At 42.2% G+C, this 15,472-nt stretch overlaps 1 protein-coding gene across 1 annotated transcript in view; it reads right to left on the minus strand.

Annotated features, from left to right (window-relative positions):
- Window positions 1–534, minus strand: part of NTN1 (netrin 1) — a 270,775-nt gene extending 270,241 nt beyond the window's left edge. The window contains exon 1 of the mRNA XM_004376201.3: window positions 289–534. The gene's annotated coding sequence lies outside the window, so the exon portion shown is untranslated. The remainder of the gene's footprint in view (window positions 1–288) is intronic.
- Between the last annotated feature and the right edge of the window lie 14,938 nt (window positions 535–15,472).

The raw sequence follows: 15,472 nt of genomic DNA on the forward strand, positions 1-15,472 counted from the left end.
CAGGCTGGGCTCGCCGGGACCGCGGCCAGAGGGCACCAAGAGCGCGGGGGTGCGCTGCGCGCCGGGGCCTCGCTCCACGGTCGGGCCGGAATGGCGCCCCCAGACGGCCCTGGTCCGCGGCCCCCCAGCCATTCCCGCGCAGGCTCTGCGCCCCTCCATCTGCCCTTCCCGGCGTTCACAAAACTTGAGCGCCCCCCCGCCCGCAGCCCGGGCGGGAGCTTCCCGGGCGCGGCGCCGCAGTGGGCGGCCCCGCCCGTCCGGGACTCCCGCCCGGCCGACCGCACTTACCGCCCCAGGCGCCGATGAGAGAAGGAGGCGAGCTCTCGGCGGCTCCTACCGGTGTGCGCGGGGCGCGGAGGAGCGCGCGCCTTTAAGATTCTTCCCCGAGACTCCACCAGGTGGTGTCAGGCCGGCTGGCCATCGCGGCTCCTCAGCACACGGCCACCCTGCTTCCCAGCCCACCCCAGGCAGAAGCCCGCCACTCGCTCCCACCCAGCGCCCGGCCACGTCGGCTCCAGCAGAGTTGATCCAGAGCACAGGAGCACAGGGTAGCTATAAACTGGGGAGCACGAACGCCCCAGAGAAGGCCACCCATCCTACGCACTCTAGCTTTGGCTGCCCTGGGGGTTGGATCTCGGACTTGTATTTTATTTTATTTATTTTTTGACCAGGTGCTGGGTGGTGGGAGCAGAGGGAGTTGATAAATCTTGTCCGAAGACGGGCGATTATGTCCCTACCGTCATCACCTCAGGGCGAGCTTCAAGCCTCTGCTCAACTGGTCCTTTCGCCCTTGCTTCAAGATGGCGAGCAGACACGCCTCCCCCAATTACCACTGAAAAGACTGAACAGATAATAGAGACTGTCACCACTGAAAACTAGGGGAATGTGTCATTCACGCTCCTGAAACTCAGAAAAGTTGAAGAAGACCTGAGGGAAGGTTGAAGGAACCCCACGTTCATCAGGCGAGACGCAGGAAGAGGTCTGGGAAGGGCATAGAGCGCCCACTCCCCAGTATGCTCCTCCAAGCTCCGGTACCTGAGACAGTTCAGGCGCAGCCAGCACCGAGAGCCCTCCGCAGAGCTCAAGGTTCCCATAGGGCGCAGGTTTGCTGGCATAAACTAGGATTCTAGCTTCAGGCCATTATTAATACTTTACCTCAAGTGTCTTCTCTTTCAGGAATTACTTTTTGACATGTGTATTGAGATTGCAAACTGCATTAACAGTTAACTCAGTTTTTCTGTCTTCATTGTGTATTGTCATTTTTTTAAACAGATGTCTTCCTCATTCTTGAGTTCCTTATTTTGATTAATTTCTCACACAACTGAAATAGTACTTTGAGTAACCCCTGGAGGAAGTGTGTAGGGGAGGTGCACTTTTTGTGCGTCTGACAATCTCTCTGTTAACTTATACACTGACACTAGCTAGATGTAGGATTCTAAGGTCATAACCCTTTCCTCTTACAATTCTGTTAGCATTAAATGAGGCAGTGAATGTAAAGTGCTTACTTCACTCTGCGGCTAGAACATAAATGGATGAATATAACTATAACCATCAGTTATTAGTTATTGAATCCTTGTCTTCTGGTTTTTAGAGTTGCAGAAACTTCTAGGTTTTAAGAGGATAACATCATTCAGACCCTTTCATCTTTTTGGCCATCTGGCTTTAGTATACTTTCTTCAAGAAAAATTTAAGTTCTGTTATTGCCTCCATTACTAATTTTGACCTTGGTTTGCTCACTTCTTCTCTCTTCACCTTCATTGCTTGTCCTATAAAATATACAAATTGGGCCAGATGATTGCTGTGGTCCCATCCAACTCCAACAGTCTGGGAACATATTCAAACCAAACCAAACCCAAACGCATTGCCATGGAGTCTGTTCCGACTTATAGCAACCCTGTAGGACAGAGTAGAACTTCTCCACAGGGTTTCCAAGGCTGTAATCTTTACTGAAGCAGACTGCCACATCTTTCTCCCTCAGAGCAGCTGATGGGTTCCAACCTTTCAGTTAGCAGCCAGGCACTTAATCACTGCACCACCACTGCTCCTCCAGGGCCCACCACAGTTAGATCCCGCTTTACACCCACTAGGATGGCTATAATAAAAAAGACAGATACTGGCAAATGTTGGTGAGGATGTGAAAAAATCGGAGCCCTCATACAATGCTGATGAGAATGTAAAATGGTGTGGCCACTTTGGAAAACAGTTTGGCAGTTCCCCGATAAGCTAAACATAGAGTTACCATATGACTCAGCAATTCCACTTGTAATTATATACCCTCAAGAACTGAAAACAGGTGTTCAAACAAAAACTTGTACATGAATGTTCATAGCAACACTATTTACAATAGCCCAAAGGTGGAAACAACCCAAATGTCCATTAACTGGTGAATAGATAAGTAAAATGTGATATATCCATACAATAAAACATTATCCAGCCATAAAAAAGAATAAGTACTGATACATACTATAATATGGATGAGCCTTGAAAACATTACGCTAAGTGAAAGAAGTCAGGCACGAAAGACCACATATTGTACGATTCCATTTATATGAAAAGCCCAGAATAGGCAAATCTATAGAGACAGAAAGCAGACTGGTGGTTGTCTAGGGCTGGGGGTGAAGACTGGGAGAAAATGAGGAATGACTGCTGGAGGTTATGGGTGTTTTTTGGAGGGGTGATAAAAATGTACTGTGGTGATGGTTGCACAACTCTGTGATTGTACTAAAGGCCATTGAATTGTACACTTGAAATGAGTGAATTGTATGGTATGTGAATTATATCTCGATAAATCTGTTACATAAAAAATATTTATTGAGTATTCAATACCTGTCAGGTCCTGGCGTAAGTACTGGTGATACAGAAGTGAACAAGGAGACACAGTCTCTGCCCTCACGAAGCTAGAGCATAATTGAGGGTTTAACCATTTCAAAGGTGGAGCCCTGGTGGCGAAGTGGTTAAGAGCTCGGCTGCTAACCGAAAGGTCAGCAGTTTGAATCCACCAGCTGCTCCTTGGAAACCTTATGGATCAGTTCTACTCTGTCCCATAGGGTCACTATGAGTCGGAATCGACTCCACGGCAATAGGTTTGGTCTGGTATGATCTGCCAGAAGAACGAATTGTCCTCTTTCTCCTCACACTTACTCACAGAGATTTCTAGGGTCCATACACTGGCAAGATTGTTCTGGATCTTACCATGTCCTAATACCTAGGTTTAGCTTTCTATTCTTCCTCCTTCTCTTTGCAATTCTCCTGCCTTGAAATAAATGGCTGCTGATAGCTCCACAGACTCAGCATAATCTTTGACTCTCAGAATAGTGACCCCTAGAGAGTAGTCTCTTGCAAGGCCATTGTGGAGCAAGAGCAGCAACTGTGGAGCCAGACCATCAGAGTTCTAACTCGAACCTGCCTCTCCCTAGCTACTTGAGCAAGACACTTACCCTGTCTGTGCCTCAGTTTCGTCATGTGAAAAACGGGAATCACAGTGACTACTTCACAAGGATTTTGTGAGAATTAAATGAATCAAAACATGTAAAGTGATGACATGTGGTAAGCACCCTGTAAGTGTTGGCTGATATCGTTATTCATGTTATTATTGTTACCCTTCTGCGAATTACAGCGCTGCAATCTAGCTCGCCGAGCCTGGGTGGCACAGTGGTTAAGCGGTGGGCTGCTAACCAAAAGGTTGGCTGTTGGAACCCACCAGTCGCTCCGCAGAAGAAAGATGCGGCAGTCCACTTCCATAAAGATTTACAGCCTTGGAAGCTTTGTGGGGGCAGTTCCACTCTGTCCTCTAGGGTCGCTACGAGTCGGAATGACTGGATGGCACCGAGTTTGGTTGGGTTTTTTTTGGTTAATCTCTCTCACAGATCTGCTACTTTCCCATGTCCCACTAGGTGGCGCAGGCACACCACTTCAGGCAGAGAAAATGGCCTCTGGGTCGCCTGCACCATTAATTTCGGGCATTGATTAACAGTGCAATTTGGTTAATGCTGCGGCTGTGGTCGTGAGCTTAAGTATATAGCAATATCACCTAAAATGTGGCATATTTCTCTAGTCTGTGTCAATCACTGGAAAACGGTTCCGTGACACTCTCCTTTGCTGTTGTTGTTGATTTTTTTTTTTAATTATTGTAAAAAAGCACTCTCCTTTTGGAGCCCTGGTGGTACAGTGGTTAAGAGCTCGGCTGCTACCCAAAAGGTTGACAGTTCGAATCCCCCAGCCGCTCCTTGGAAACCCCATGCGGTAGTTCTATTCTGTCCTATGTGGGTTTATTATGAATCGGAATTGACCGAACTTGGACGGTTTGGGTGTTTTATAACAAATATTTTATAATGCTTTCCCTTGTCATTCTGAAACGAAATTTGTAGATGATATAGCCTTCCTACACCGGTAAATTCTTTCCCCACATCAACATAATGCCTTGATATAAAAGAAGAATAACAATCAAGTCATTTATAGTAAAATTACAAGTATTTCCATGTGTAAATGCTTGGACACAATTCCACTAGACGACAGAGTGAAAAAGTCGAACGCTCACATCTATATCTAGAATTATCAAGAGGACTACAGGAACAAATGAGGTCTGATACAGGATGAGTGGCATTGCCCAGGGAAGTACAATTTTCCAAATTGGCCAATGATTCTTGATTAAGTGGTGAGCTACACAAAGCACATGGTAGTAGTTACCCTTTGGGAAAAGGGGGTGCATGTTAAAAAATGTAAAAAAAAAAAAACACAAAAAAACCCTTTGTGTTCATGGAGTCTCTGGGTGGCACAAATGATTAAGCCCTCAACCACCTAAAAAGAACCTCGGAAGAAAGGCCTGGCAATCTGCTTCCAAAAGGTCACAGCCTTGAAAATCCTGTGGAGCAATTCTATTCTGCACACATGGGGTTGCCGTGAGTCAGAACTGACTCAGTAGCAACTGGTTTTGTGTGTATGTTTATAGACAAAATAAAATTAGGGTCTAAACACAGGTGATTTTTCATCTACATGGATGTCCACTGGGTCATTTAGAAGTTGTGAGGGAGGAAGAACAATTCTTCGTTGTATACGCTGTCCCATATGTGTCATGCATTGCAGATGTCTGACATCTCTGGCCCCTGACTGCTAAATAATAGTAGTGCCTCTCCCACCATTGAGACGACAAAAACACTTGTCCGCACATTTCCAGATGCCACTATATTAAGCAATAGCACCACCGTTGAGAACCACTGGGCCAGGGTCAAACTTGTTTTGGGCGTTTCTAGCAAAGCTGGCTGTTGATGGGCTTGGGGCTTAGCTTGTAAAAAGTATTCTCTTTTCTCTCCTCCACACAAATATACTTATCTGAGACTAGACCCAGGACTCAAAGAGGCTTCCTGCGAGAGGGGGACTGTGGAAGGGAGGCTTTTCCTCCTTCATGTTAGCTATTTGTCCAGAAAGGGGGAACCTGAGGGAGGCTGGGCCTCTCCTGTTAATCTCAGGCTCAACCCAGTGGTCTTTTTGAGGCTTTTCCTGAAACCCAGCTGGGAAGTAAATCAGCACAGACATAATCCTGATTTAGCCACAGGGACCAGAGCCTCTGACCAAACCCCTGGCTTGTGAGACTTTCTGCTGTACATTTGCTTGGCATGTCAACTCCAAGCTACTCTCACTCTGCTTGCTCAGGGATGGAGCTAGCGAGACCAGGGCTCCTTGGGATGCGGTTTTGACATGTTGGCAAGAACAGGCTTGCTCACTGGGCTCCATTAATTATGTCCACCTCCACCTGCCATGGGGCTTTTTTGGCCCATGCATCTGGCCCTTCCTTTCTCTTGGCAGTTATGGCACCTCCCCGCCAACTTTCAGCTTGTTTGTCCTGAGAAGCAGGTATGACATGACCCAATCCCCTCCCTGGTATTCTTGGAATGCAGCCGATTTAGCGTAACGAGATCAGAGTCTCTCTTGGGCAGGGCAGCTGCATCTTCCTGGACACATTCCATCACTTCTGCCAATTGATGTCTCAGGGCCACCTGGCCACCTACAACATAGGTTTTGACACCTCAAGCATTCCCTCTCAGACTGTCTGGTCTAAAAGGGACAGATGAAGGACCCAGAAACCTTCCCAAAAAGTGTCAGACGCCTGCAACTCTGTTGATGTCTGCTATTCAGACAACAGTCCTGGTGGCTTCTCACCCAGGCATCCATGCACCTGCAGCTGTAAGCCCCTGTTGCTTATTTAGTCCACAAACACTTAGTGAATGCCTCCTGTATGCCAGGCACTGTGGTGGACAAGTGGTAACTGAGCAGACAGTCCTTGTTCTCATAGGGCTTACAACCTAGCATCAAAGACAGACTTTCAACAAACAGTAACACAAGCAGCTATCTAATTGCAACTCCAGCGAGCATTACAAAGAAGCACAGGAGCCCCAGAAGAGAGTAGAACAAAGGCTGGGATAGGCCAGGGGCTGGGCACAGGGCTGGGCATCCCTGAGGAAGTGACATCTAAGTTGAAACCTGAGAGATGAGAAGGAGAAGAAAGAGGAAAGGGGAACAGCACACATGAAGGCCATAAGCCAGAAGGCAGCTTGGAGTGTTCCAGAAATCATAATAATAGCCAGCACTTAACTGATCACTTACTATGTACCCAGCCTGTTCTAAGTGCCTTACAGGTATTAATTCTTCTAATCTCCTCAATGCTATGAAAAAAGGTATTATCATCCTCGTTTTACAAATGAGGAAACTGAAGCACAGAGAGATTAAGTAATTTTCCCAAAGTCCCACAGCTAGAAAGTGGCAAAGCCAGCACTGGGATCCGTATCCTCGACCTCTACAAGAGAGTTCACAGTGAAGATAAAAAGTCAAGACATTTTAAGAGTTGAATAACATAGTAGCTACACACACACACACACACACACACACACACACACACACACACGCAGGACATGTATAAAAGACTGAGGAAGTCACATCCACCGCAGAAAGGATCCTAGACATTTCCTGAGGCTCAGGGGAGGGGAATTGACTTGGGCAAGGCCACACATGTTCAAAAGTAGGATCAGAAACCAGGTCTCAGACTCCCCCTCCAATGCTTGTCCCACTACTCTCCCCAAGAGAGGTCATTCAGGGGAAAGGGACCTGGAAGTAGTCTAGGGCAAAAAGGAATGGACTCTGAAAAAAAGGGAAAGAGAGCCTAGTTCCTCAGAGAAAAACAAGAGTCATGAAATGAAAAAGAAAATGGAGTGTCTGTCTGCTAAGTGGAGGCAGGGATAGAAGGACTTACCTGAAGTATTTTATTCATTTTATTAAATGGATGCTAATTATTAATAATAGCAAAGTCTCACTTGGTACTTACTATAGACCAGATATACATGTCACTTTCCTGTATATCATCTCATTTAACCCACATAACAACCTTATGAGGGGAGTACTATTATCATCTCCATTTTGGAGTTGAAGAAACAGAGACACAGAGGGTTTAACAACTTGCCTAAAGTCAAATAAGAAGTAGGTGGCAGGGCTGGGGTTTCTTTCTTTTTATTTTTTATTTTTAAGCAGCTTTAATTGAGGTATAACTGCATACAATATTGCATATATTTAAAGTGTACAATTTGATAAAAAATTTTTTATTGTACTTCAGGTGAAGGCTTACAGAGCAAATAGTTTCTCATGAAACAGTAGTACACATATTGTTTTATGACATTGGTTAACAACCCCACAACATGTCAACCCTCTAACTTCTCAACCTTTTTCTTTTGGTGAAAATACACGTAGCCGAAGACACACCATTTCAAAAATTTCTACATGCACAGTTCAGTGACATTGAGTACGCTCTTTTTCTTTTTTTAAAAAAATAATATTTTATTGTGTTTTTGGTGAAGGTTTACACAACGGTTTAGGTTCCCATTCAGTAATTTCTGCACAAATTGTTCGGTGACATTGGTTACATTCTTCACAGTGGGTGAACATTCTCATTTCCGTTCTGGTTGTTCTGTTTCCATGACTCTAATTTCCCTGCCCCCTTACATTCTCATCTTTGTTTTAAAGTAATTGTTGACTGTGTGGTCTCATATAGGTGATTTTTAAAAGGAGCATAATACTTAAGGGTGATGTTATCTTTTGAGCCAATTTGCTATTTAGCTACAAGGTAACCTCAGGGGTTAGTTTCTGTTCAAGGTCTGAAGAGTATCTTAGGGCAATAGTCTCAGGGAGCCCTCCTGTCTCAACCAGTCCAATATGTCTGATTTTTTTTTTTTTTTTTTGGTTTCTTTTTAGGAATTCAAGGTTCTGTTCCACGTTTTTCTCCTATTCTATCAGGGTCCATCTAACTGTGGCCCTGATTAGAACGGTCAGTGGTGGTAGCTGGACACCATTGAGTTCTTCTTCGAGTGTCAGGGTGGATGAGGCCATGGTTTGTGCAGACTATTTGTCCTGTAGACTAGTTTCTTCTTTGAGTCTCTGATTCCCTTCTTTTTCACTAAGGATGCGTAGAGATCACACAAGCTTTTAAGACCCCAGACACTACTCACCAAACCAGGATGTAGAACATAACTTTATGAATTATATTATGCCAGTTGACTGAGATTTCCCAAGAGATGATGGTCCTAATCCTTCAAACCCAGAAATCCAATCCTGCGAGGTGTTCGGTTATGTCTAAGAAGTATCCATCACTGCACCTCTATGTGCTTTATTATATATATGAATTTTGTGCATACAATCACATAGATCCTTATACAAATACATATACATGTGCGTACACCTATATATACACCCATATATACATACCTATACACATATATGTCTACATATATACATATATACGCGCACATATATTTTTTGGTGGTTTTTGCTGTTGTTTCAAAATTATATATGCCATAGCCATTACTAACAGGTCCTTTTTTCTTGTGTACTTTTTAATGGCACTGTTTACCTTCATCAAGCTGTGTACAGGACTAGGGTATCTAACTCAGATTGTTCGGTGCCTATTTTCTTGGTCAGTTAGCCACACTGCCTCTCAAGTAATTTCAAAGCTGGCTCACTGAGCAGTGGGAGGAGTGGGAGGACAAGGTGGGGATGGCTTTTTCCTCTGCTTCACACATGGAGGATGATATAGTGATATGATCAAATAAACCCAAAGGGAGGGTGTTTCTACTCTTATTCTGAGAGGCATTAGGAAGGCCCCAGGAATCTATGAAAAATTCTCCGTTGCTGTTGGGTTGATTCTGACTCATAGCGACCCTCTAGAACAGAGTAGAACTGCCACATAGGGTTTCCAAGGGGCAGCTGGTGGATTTGAACTGCTGATCTTTTGGTTAGCAGCCATAGCTCTTAACCACTGCACCACCAGGGCTCCGGTGAGAAATAGGCAGCTCCAATGGTCATATTATCACCACTCAAGATACAGGCAACTTGCAGAACTTCATCCTCTCCCAAGGGTATCCCAAATCTGGAGGTGAGAATGTTCCAGAAGGCAAGTGGCTCTCTCCTTGGCTTTTATCCCTACGAGCCCTGGATGCCCACCAGCCAGGGCAGGGGGGCAGGGGCCCAAGCAGAGCCTGCAGTATTCCTGTGGGTTCCTGCTGGCCCCGATTCCTGGAATCAGGACCATCTTTATAGCGGAGCACCTAGGCCTAGGCAGCCCCGCATGTCACCCACTGTGTCTGCACACTCCTCTGAGTTCTGGTCCACAGAGATTCACCTCAGGTGGCCTTTTGGGTGAGCTCTGGACAATTACACCAAGAGTGGTGCTCCACGATCAACAGGACGTACGTGTGAGTTTGGAGGTGGGTGGAAGGGGAGAGGAGATGCTCTGGGGCTGCAAAGTAGACAAATTGCATGAATCCACCTCTGAGGCCTGTCAGAACAGAGGCAGAAGGCTCTGTCATGGGCAGTTTACTCTCCATGAGCTGGAAGAGTATGCTCCTCCTTCTAAAATACCAGCACGCCCTAGTGGAGGATAGTCCCCATTCTCACTTCATTCTTAACCTATGGAGTTAATTTTAACTCACAGCAACTCTATAGGACAGAGTAGAACTGCCCATAGAGCTTCCAAGGCTGTAATCTTTACAGAAGCAGACTGCCACATCTTCCTCCGGCGAAGTGGCTGGCGGGTTTGAACGGCCGAGCTTTCAGTTAGCAGCTGAGTGCTTTACCACTGCGCCACCAGGGCTCTTTTCTCTGAATTTAGGAGGGGAAAAATTTGCATCTTTATTTTCGCTCACATCCAACTCACATTTAGCACTTTAGTAATGAACGGAGGCGGCAGACCACAGTAGTATCAACACACAGTACGTGTGACTTTGTCACCAGTGAAACAAGGGGGGGGTTTCGTGTCACATTATGGTTGTTGGAGATGACTTAAAATATCACTTATACTTACACAACTTCAAAATTATGCCATTGGATCCACCATTGGATCTTGTTATTTAATGCATTAATAAAGAAGCACGTAATTACTAGATTGTCAACTTTTCATGTAAAAACTCTAACTCAGTATCATTGGTTTACTCCTATGTATTTTATTTTCTGCATTTAAAACATTATTCTGAAAAGGGGTTCATGGGCTTCAATGGACTGCCCAAGGGGTCTGTGACATAAAAATGAGTAAGGACCCCTGCTTTAGAAGGAGCTGGTTTAATAAGATCCTCTTCCGCTGTGGACCAGATAGGGCCTGTGGACCCATGGTGCAGCTGTGGAACTCAGGACAGCTAGGAGCAAGGCGAGTGGGGGGAGGATGACAATGAGTACAACTGTTTTCACTGGACAGATGCATAGTTGACATGGTGACTTGAGAAGAGATATCAAAATCTGGAATCCCCAAATCCTGCCGGTGTTAGTGTATGAGGGTGTATGGGGCTCCTCCCAGGAGCCAGCAAACAGGGCAGATGAGGCTGCCTTTTGAGAAAAATGGTAAGGTAATATGGTGAGACAGATGTGAGCCTCAACAGACTTAGACAGAATCACCTAAGGGAGGAAATGGCTTCCCGCTCAAAGGGGTGTATAACATTGCTGCATATGTTGATATAACGAAAAAGATGATCACTTCCAAAGAAGTTTAAAAAAGTTGCACTATGAAATATGACATACATTCAGAAAAGGGCATACAGCAAATATGAATTGCTTAATAAATAATTGTAAAATATACAACTACTACCAAGAAATAAATTAACACCTCTCTCTTATGTTGGAAATATCGTCTCCACGTTTGAGACATGTTTTTTCACTTTCTTTGTAGTGTCTTTTCATGAACAGAGGTTCTTAATTTTAAGGTGATTAAAATATTTTAAACTTCTTTTATAAGTAAGAGTTTTGTATCTTGCTTCAGAAATCCTTTCTTAGCCCACTGTCATAAAGATATTCTCCTGTATTTTCCTTGCAAAGTTTGAAAGTTTTGTTTTTCACATTCCATCCGTACGGAGACTACTACTTCCAGGTGGAATGCAGTAAGTAGTGGCCGGCTCCTGTTGCAATACCTAGAAACAACTGCATAAATTACACAAAATCATGTTTTTAAAATCATCATATTGCTGTGGAAGCCAAGAGAACTAGATCAACTAAAATTCCAGAGAAGGAAGAATACATCTTATGTTAGCTGAGATCATCAGCCTGTTTTCTTCCAAATGGCATTTGCTGAATCAACACAGACTAAGAATCAGACTTGCCATAATGGGAGGAGTCCAGTAGAGGAAAGAGAAACCTATGTAGAAAAATTACAAAAAAGTCCAATAAGTCTTCCATGCTTTGACAAGGGGCTTTGTGTGTGCATTGGGGCATGCCTTCAATACTCAAGCAGTTTCTAACTCTGCCCTAGCTTTCACTTCCTGCTAGTGCAGAGCCTCAAGGTCAGCTAGACCTAGAGAGTAGGGTCTTCTCAGGTTTCTTCTAGATATGCCCACAGCCACACACATGTGTGCAGCCTTCTAGATCCCCAGGAACATGTCAAAGCTTTTTAAAGTCCCCCTATGGACATTTCATGCCCCAGATTTTCCTTCTAACTTTTTGCCCGCCTTCTTGCCTGCCTCAGCTGGTATTGCTGCTTTATGCAGCTGCACTGTCAAATAATTGCTGCAGAGTGGTTTCAACAAATGCCCTGCGAATAGGGTTTTCCTTGCTGAGCAAGATCTGAGTCCGGTCAAACAAAAACATGCCCTATGAATGGGACTTTTACAGGGAGCTTCCAGACAGGTCAAATAGTGACAATTCTCTGTGGAAGGGGCTTTTTGGGGATGCTCCAAACTGGTTCTGCTCTCTCTAGTGGCTGCTAGGTTGCTGATTTTCACAGCTACCATGGTTTTAAGGCTGCTGCTTTCCAAGTTTACCATGGAGCTGGGGAGAGAAGGATGAGAATAGGGCAATTTAAAACACCACAAAGCTCACTGCTCTTAGGGAAGAGTCAGCCTTTTGTTTTTGTTTTGTGAATAAATATTCCTTGGATTATCGAAAGCCTTTGATTAATTTCCAGAGCTCTGAAAAAGTTGATTTTGACATTTTTAGCCAGTGTTCTCTTTGTTTTTACGGGGGAGCAAAATTTTGGAGGTCTTTTCCATTCCAGAATTGCTTCCCTGGGATTGCATTAAATCTTATAGATCAGTTGGGAAAGAACTGATATCTTAAGATACTTATCCATGAAAATGGAATATTTCGTCAATTATGTATGTCCTCTTAAATGTGTTTCAGTGAAATTTTTTACAATATTCCACATATGGTTTTATACGTTTTGTTATATTTATTCTTACAGTTTATATTTATTCTGTAATATAATGTAAATGTATTTATAAGAATAATTATTGTTATATTTATACTTGCTGAAAATGGACTATCTCACCAAATATTTATGTCCTCTTGTCTTTCAGGGAAGTTTTACGATACTTGGCATATGGTTTTGTATGTTTCATTTATTCTTACAGCTTATATTTATTCTGTAATATAATGTAAATACATTTATATTTATAAGAATAATTATTATTATACTTACCCTATAGCCAAGTACGTTATTAACTTCTATTCTTATTTCTAATAATTTCTCTGTAGTTTCTTCTTAGTTTTCTATGTAGACAATCATGTAATCTGAGAATAATGACAACTGTTGTAGTTATCTTACTATCTGAGCAGGATCTCTAATACAATGATGAATAAAAGTGGTAATATTGTACATCCTTGTCTTGTGCTTGATTTATTTGTTTTTATTCCATATTCACGGCTCGTTGCAATATCCTACTTCATTTGCTTTTAAAAACATTTATTGAGATATAATTCACATACCGTACAATTCATCCATTTAAAGTGTACAATTCAATAGTTCTTAGTACACTCAAAGAGTTGCGAAACCATCACCACAATCTTTCTATCATCACAAAAAGAAACCCCATGCTTATCAGCAGTTACTCTTTATTTCCTCCCACTCCCACCCCCAACCGTAGGTAACCACCAACCTACTTTCTGTCTCTATGGATTTTCCTATTCTGAACTTTTCATATAGATTGGATCTTCCATTATGCGGTCTTTTGTGACTGGCTTCTTTCACTTAGCATGAAGTTTCCAAGGTTCATCCATGCTGTAGCTTGCACCTGATTCTAAAGGGGATGATTCCAATGTTTCCTCATTAAAACTGTTTGCTTATTATAGTATAATATTTTTAGATACCCTGTTTGGATTAAGGACGTTCTCTCCTACTCCTCATTTTATAAGGTTATCTTTATTTTCATAAATTGTGAGTTTTATCAAATGCCTTCTCAGTACCCAATCAGGTAATTACATGATGTCTCTCTTTTTACGTTGTTAATATGATGAATGACACCACACCAAAAAACAAAAATCTAACCCATTGCCATTGAGTCGATCTTCAATTATGGTGACCCCATGTGTTAAGAGAACTGCTCCATAGTGTTTACTTGGCTGTAATCTTTATAGAAGCAGATCACCAGGCCTTTCTTCCACAGCACCACTGAGTGGGTTTGAACTGTCAACCTTTAGGTTAGTAATCGAGTGCAAACTGTTTGAGCCACTCAGGTTCCTCAATAACACGATAGAATTTTCTAATGTTGAAATACCCTGGCATTCCCAAGGTAAACTCATGTGGTCATAATGTATTATCGTTTTTCGTTTTCTAATATTTTTTCATCTGGGCTCACAAATGCTATTGCCTGTAATTTTCTTTTCTTCTACTATCTTTATCTAGTTTGGGTATCAAGGTTAAGATACTCTCATTAAATGAGTTGAGGAATATTCCCTCTTCTTCAATTTCTGAAATGTATAGATTCGAATGATCTGTTCCTTAAAAGTTTGCTAGAAATCACCTATAAAATGGCCTGGGCCTGGGATATTTCTTATAAGAAGATTTTAAATTACTGCTTCCATTTTTGAATAAGTTACTGAACTTGTCAGCATTCTATTCCTTCCTTCTTGAGCTTATTTTGTTATTTTTTTCTAGGAAAAAAAACCCCTCCATTGCATCTAAGTTTTAAAATTTATCAGCATAAAGTAGTTCAAAGCATTATATTATTATTTTTGTAATCTACACTGAATTTGTAGTTATTTCTCCTTTTTAGTTCCTAATATTATTTATTTTTTTCCTTCTATTTCTTAACTATCTTGCCAGATGGGTTTGTCTTTTCATATAACCATCTTTTGGCTTTAGTTGGTTTTCTCTGTTGAATACTTGATTTCAGTTTCATTGATTTCTGCTCTTATTTTTATTATCTCCTCTTTTTTTGTTTATTCTGTTGTTATTTTCCTAACTTCTTAGACAATTAAATAATTTTCAGCATTTAATAGGCTATAAATTTCCTACTAACTACTGCTTTTACTGCTTCCCCAATTTTTTTTTTGTGGGAATGTTTTTAATTATAGATTTAATTTCCTTAATACATCTAACACCAGTCAGATTTTCTATTTTATGTGGCAGTCTTGGTAAGCTGTGTTTTCCATGAATTAGTCCATTTCATCTAAATTTTCAAATACATTGTTATAAATGAATTCATACTGTCATCATATACTTTTGATGTCTGTAGTATTTGTGGTGACATTCACTTTCACTTTTTGTTTTTTTTATTGTGATAAAAAATTGTAATTTCAATCATTTTTACGTGTACAATTTAGCGACGTTAATTATATTCCCTGTGTTGTGCAGCCATCACCACTACCCATTTCCAAATTATTCCATCACCGTGAACAAAAACTCAGGGTCTCCTAAGCTAGGACTCCCCTTTTCCCCTCCCTCCTATCCCTGGTACTCACCAACAAACTTTGGCCTCTATAAATTTGCCTATTTCATATAATTGGTATCATAAATATTTGTACTTTTGTGTCTGACTTATTTCACACAGCATAATGTTTTCAAGGTTCATCCATGTTGTAGTCTATCAGAATTTCATTTCTCTTTATGGCTGAATAATATTCCATTGTATATATAGCCACATTTTATACATCTGTTCATCTGTTGATGAAAATTTTGGTTATTTTCACCTTCTGGCTACTGTGAATAATGCTGCAATGAACATTGTTATACACGTAT

The sequence above is a fragment of the Trichechus manatus genome, unplaced genomic scaffold (genome assembly GCF_000243295.1).
Source record: "Trichechus manatus latirostris isolate Lorelei unplaced genomic scaffold, TriManLat1.0 scaffold00040, whole genome shotgun sequence".
In the NCBI taxonomy this organism is placed as follows: Eukaryota; Metazoa; Chordata; class Mammalia; order Sirenia; family Trichechidae; genus Trichechus; species Trichechus manatus.